General features: G+C 40.3%; 2 pseudogenes; both read left to right on the plus strand.

The window, feature by feature from the left end:
* The first annotated feature begins 422 nt into the window (after positions 1-422).
* Positions 423-1,069, plus strand: LOC109253777 (60S ribosomal protein L13-like; annotated as a pseudogene).
* A 3,280-nt stretch (positions 1,070-4,349) lies between these two features.
* On the plus strand, positions 4,350-5,565 carry LOC109253783 (hsc70-interacting protein-like; annotated as a pseudogene).
* Positions 5,566-6,058: the final 493 nt, after the last annotated feature.

Consider the following 6,058-nt stretch of genomic DNA (forward strand, 5'->3'; position numbering starts at 1 on the left):
ATCAACTTGACGTCCATATGCACCTTCTTAAATCATATTTAATCTCCAAACAAAGGCCATAAGGTCACACTTCTGCCTAACATGATAGAGATATCCTATGTACAACCAAAACACACTCATAGTTTTCCTAGAAAAGGATGCAAAGTCCTTAGGTGACATTCACTTTTCTTCCTTATATCTTGTATTTAAATACTGTAATGTAAAATCTGTACATCTTATCTTATGTGATATGATAAAGAGAGAAAAGGGAAAAAAACAAATATTTTATATATATTATTTATGTTTATTATATGTATTCATATCTATTTATTAAATATTATGTATATGTAATATTTTTGGTGTCAATGCAGAGCTTGTGTCCAATAATCTTAAACGGTCACTATTTTTAGTTCTCCCTTGTAGGAGGCCCATAGGCAGCAACCATGGCACCCATTCAGAATGACATGATCCTGAAGCGTGACTTTCACAAGGACAGGCCAGGGCACTTGGCCATGTGGTTCAGCCAGCTGGTGCAGAAGATCCACAAATACAAGACCTGAGAAGCCAAGGCATGCCACAATGCCCAATGCCCTGCATGTGGGCCCATCCAGCCCACTGTGAGGTGCCCTATGGTGAGGTATCACACCAAAGTGCGAGCTGGCAGGGGCTTCAGCTTGGAAGAGTTAAAGGGTGGAAGGGTGGCTGGCATTCACAAGAAGGTGGCACAGGCCATTGGGATCAGTAGATCCAAGAAGGTGGAACAAGTCCTTAAACCTCTGCAGGCCAATGTGCAGCAGCTGAAGGAATACCACTCCAAGCTCATCCTCTCCCCCCAGGAAGCCCTCAGCCTCCAAGAAAGAAGACAACTCTTCTGAAGAACTCAGATTGGCTACCCAGCTGACAAGACTGGTCATGCCTATAGGGAATGCCTATAAGAAGGAGAAAGCCAGAGTCATTATAAAAGAGAAGAACTTCAAGACCTTTTCCAGTGTTAGCATGACCCATGCCAATGCCAGGCTCTTTGGCATCCAGGCAAAAAAAGACCAAGGAAGCTACAGAACAGGATGTTGAAAAGAAAAAGTGCCACTGACAAGTTGTGGAAAAAAAGGGCATTATTTTATTTTCCTCAGTACATAGTCACCTTGATAAAAGGCCATATATCCCTTTGGAATACACTGAGAGAAATATTAACAGTATACATTTTTGACAGTGTGGTGAGGTCCTTCCACAAGGGGAACTGTCCTCTCTTTCATTCAATTCAAGGGGTTCTTAGTCTCTATAAACTGGCTTGGAGTTTAGGAATTATGGGTCTGTGATTCTGCTTTTATAATTCAAATTTGTCTCTTGTTCCTGTGACCTAGATCTCTCTGCTTATACAAATCAAGTAAGAATTTAGTAGACTTACCATGTGTTTTACTCCTAGAAATACCATGATCAACTAGCCAATACTGTAGGTCTCTGAAAGTCATAAGATTCTGACTGCTGCTTTGATTCTGCTGTCCATTATAGTAACCATGCCCACCTTGCCTTTGGTGATTAAATAGCACCACTTGGCCTCTGACATCTTGGGATTCAATTACTTCCATTGCATTTAGGTTTTCCAATTCAGTGACAGATGTTCCCACTATAATTTCTGACTTAGAAAATCAGGGGCACCTGGGTGGCTCAGTAAGTTAGGCATCTGATTTCAGCTCAGGTCATGGTCTCACAGTTCTTAAGTTCGAGCCGCATGTCAGGCTCTGTGCTGACAGCTTGGAGCCTGCTTCAAATTCTTTCTCTCTCTTTCTCTCTCTCTCTGCCTCTACCACTCACACTCTGTCTCTCTCTCTCTCTCTCTCTCAAAAATAAAAGGAAAAAAGAAAGAAAATCACAGAGCTCCTCAAGAATGTTGGGGCTCCCCTCACAAACTTGTTGTTCATAGTCATAGTGAAAATTATGTCCTTTGTACCCTCCTAGGGTGGATGAGCATATCTTAAATGATAAATCCACTCTAACATTCCAGTCTCCCTAAGCTTTTGAATCTCCTCCTTTCTAGTTTATCAAGGCAGTTCTGGCATTTCAGTTCATTTAGTGTCAGTCACCTGTTGGTTTGTGTTTTAGGTAGCCAACCAACCAACCAGTTAGAGCTTTTTCCAACCCTCTAAGTTGCAACATTAAATCCAGATCTCTGCTTAGTGGGCCTAAATAAATTCTGCCTGATCCAATTTTATGGTCTTTCTACCACTATGCCACACCTTTAATATTTACTCCTATCCACATTTCTTGGATTTCTCTTTATATAAATTGGAAAAATCAAGTAGTTCTTGTGGAGTGTACTCCACCTATTTATGGGTTACACTTTGTACCTCACCATTAGGGGCCTACAGGAACTTGAGTCCAGTGATAAATCTAGAAGCAAAGAGGAGTGGTGGGGGTAGGTTCTGAGGAGAATCAGCAGTGTCTTGTAAGGCAACTACCTTAGGGGAGGCCATTACAATTTGTTCAGGCAGAGGAGGGTTAATCTCCTCAGATAAGGATGGAGTGGTTTCTTCTACTGGCAAAGAAGACTCATGGGAGTTTAAGGGTTCAATGTCCCCAGCTTTATCAGGATCTTCCCATATGTCCCCAATCAAATTTTCAGGATCTCATTCCTTCCCAATCTATGCCCTCACTTTAATAGCAGACACCCTGTGAGGTTGAAAATTCAATTTGCATTGTAATTCAACCACTTGCAGGATGAGACTCTGAGTTTAGTTTTCAGCAATCTCAGCTCTTTGGCTACAGGTGATAAGGGTTTCTTTCAGGACAGACAGAGATACTTTTAGGTCATTTATGCAGCACATGATCTGGGAATTTTTCATCCTTTTATTTCCTTTCATTTCCTCATCCTTTTATTTCCTCACTTTGTCCAGTGCAATTAGGAGCAACTAGCCAATCTCATACTCATTATTTTGATAAAAAATGTTCTAAAATATTAAAAACATGGTCACTCAGAAACTTGTCTAAGAGTTTGATTAGGAGTATCCAATGGCGATACTTCATGAACCTCTATTGTCACATCACACCACAAACTATCCATGCTCTGTTTACTAATGGAGTAGTCATCAGTGCCTTTGAATTTAGTAAGATTAGAGAACCAATTCCAAAAACTGGGCACCATGCTCCAGCTAACCTGACGCATAAAATTAAGCATTATAAAAACCTACAATCCTTAACGTTTTTCATTCTTACCACATTTGATCCATCAACTCCACTTTCAGAGTATACCCTGCCTCTTATCATTTATCACATTCAACATTGTTGCCGTCCTCATCCAAACCATCATCATCTCTCACCTACACTCTTAAAATAGTCTTTTTGCTTTCTTTGCTTTCACTCTGCCTTCTATCCCACTGGTCCCACATACACTCTGAGTCTGTAATTTATGCAGCAACCAAAATGGTTTATTTAAGATCTAAATTTAATCATTTCACTCATCAGCTCCAAAACTCCAGTGGCCCTATCAAACGCAAAAGTAAAACTCAAACTTCCTATTGTTTACAACTCTCTGCAGTCTGACCCTGCCTCTTTCTCTGATTTTACTTCCATATTCACCAGCATTTTTATTAACTTCCTAATTTCCAACTATAGGTGTGTTGTTTTTTTTTTAATGTTTCTTAATGTTTATTTATTTTTGAGAGGGGGAGACACAGAATCTGAACCAGTGAGCAGAGCCCGATGCGGGGCTAGGATTCACAGACCACGAGATTATGACCTAAGCTGAAGTCAGATGCTTAACTGACTGAGTCACTCAGGCACCCATCAACTGAAGGTGTTTTTGTTCCTTTTGCCTGGAAACCTCCTCTCCCAGATGTTTATATGGCTCCATTCAGATCCTTGCTCAGAAGTCACCTCTTCAAAGTCCTTTCAGGGTCACTCTATTAAAATTAAACATTATACACTATTCTCCTATGCTGATTAACATTTCTTCATTACCCTTATCACTGCTTAGCATATTATATGTGTATTTGTTTGATGTCTCCCTTACCAACTAGAATAAAACCTCCAAGGGGACAAGGGCTTGCATGCTTTGTGTCCTGCCAAATCCCAAAGCCCTAGAACTATATCTAATGTACAGTAATGTACAATCATATTCGTCAAAGAAATGAATGGTAGTAATAATAGTACCCTAAGGTTAGTACTTATAAGGTTGTTTAGATGGTTAAATTTGATAATACACATATGCCAAAGACTCCTAATTATCTTCTAACGTCAATTCTTCTTTCCTTCCTTCCTAATAGAATCCCCAATTTTTATTTAGTCATATGGTTTCAATCACTCTGAACTAGTGCCATGCCTGGAATCAGACTGCAACCACTGTTGCACCCACCACCTCCTGTTGCCTCTGGACCATGGACCCCACAGTGAACAAGCTTCGGGCCTTGGTGAAAATGTGCAGGCAGGATCTGAGTATTCTGCACACTGAGGAAATGCACTTCCTGCATGAGTGGGTGGAGAGCATGGGGGTAAAATACCACCTGCTATTTATAAAACTACATCAGAAGACAATATCAAAGAAGAAAAAACAGTAAGAAGGAGGAGGAAAACAAAGACAGACAAATCATAAAGTGAGGAAAGTGGTCTAAAAGTTTACAGTGAAGTGTGATTGAACCAGATACTCATGCCCCTCAAGAAATGGGAGATGAAAATGTAGAGATGACTGAGGAAATGATGGATATGGCAAATGATAAAAATGTAGCTGCCATTGATGCCCTAAGTGATGGTGAACTACAGAAAGCCATTGACTTGTTCACAGATGCTATTAAGCTGAATGCTTGCTTGGGCACTCTGTATGCCAAGAGAGCCAGTGTCTTCATCAAATTACAGAAGCCAAATAAATACTGCCATGCAAGACTGTGACAGAGCTATAGAAAGAAATCCTGATTCAGCTCAATCTCACAAGCAACAAGGGAAAGCATACAGACTTCTAGGCCATTGGGAAGAAGCAGCACATGATCTTGCCCTTGCTTGTAAACTGGATTATGATGAAGATGCTAGTGTAATGAGGAGAGAAATTCAACCGAGGACCCAGAAAACTGCTGGACATCAGAGAAAGTAGGAGAGAAAATGTGAAAAGTGAGAGATCAAAGAAAAAGTAGAAAGGGTTAAGAAGACTTGGAAAGAACATGAGAGAGCCTAGAGGAAAGAAGAAGCCAGAGGACTATCAGGAGCTCAGGATGGCTCTTTCCCAGGTGGCTTTCCTGGGGGGATGCCTGGAATGACAGGGGGCAAGCCTGGAATGTCAGGAATGCCTGGGCTCAGTGAAATTCTTAGTGATCCAGAGGTTCTTGCAGGAATGCAGGATCCAGAAGTTATCATGGCCTTCCAGCATGTGGCCCAGAACCCAGCAAATATATAAAAATATCAGAGCAACCCAAAGGTTATGAATCTCACCAGTAAATTGTCAGCCAAATTTGGAGGTCAAGAATAATGCCCTTCTGACAAATAAAGCCCTTGCTGAAGGATAAGCAACTTAGATCACCTAATGGACGTCACAATAACACAAACCAGCGTACCTCTGGCCTTCTCATGGAGAAAGCTGGGGTGCTGTGAAGATAATCGCTACCCCTCTGCCCAATATGCAACTGAGACATTTTACAGTGGTTTCCCATTGGGGTATTCATTCAGATAATATTTTCCTACTAGGAATGACAAACTTTAAACACTTCTTAAGTCTTAAAAATATTTGAAAACCATTTAAGAGGGTGTGTTAATCCCTACATTTTTCCTTACTAATCATTTCAGTTTGTTTTTTTTTTTTTTTCCTCTTTGGCTTAATTGAGCAAAGAAGATATTTCAGTATGGAAGATGTATTGCTTAGTCTGAGTGAAATAAAGGTTTATTAGCAGGAGGCAAATCTCACATTTAAACACATAAAGTTTAAGTTGGTTACTCAGGCATTTTGACTTCTTTTTAAATGTTTTATTTTTAAAACATGATTTATTTGATAAAATCACTGGGACCACCAGTATTGCAGTAGGACCTGGGTAAGGACCAGAAATACTTGACAAGGCAGCAGAAACCTTACTCCTTTTATAGAGCATGCATCCTTGTGCAGATG

This window comes from Panthera pardus, unplaced genomic scaffold (genome assembly GCF_024362965.1).
Source record: "Panthera pardus isolate Hobbes unplaced genomic scaffold, ASM2436296v1 HiC_scaffold_24, whole genome shotgun sequence".
Lineage (NCBI taxonomy): Eukaryota > Metazoa > Chordata > Mammalia > Carnivora > Felidae > Panthera > Panthera pardus.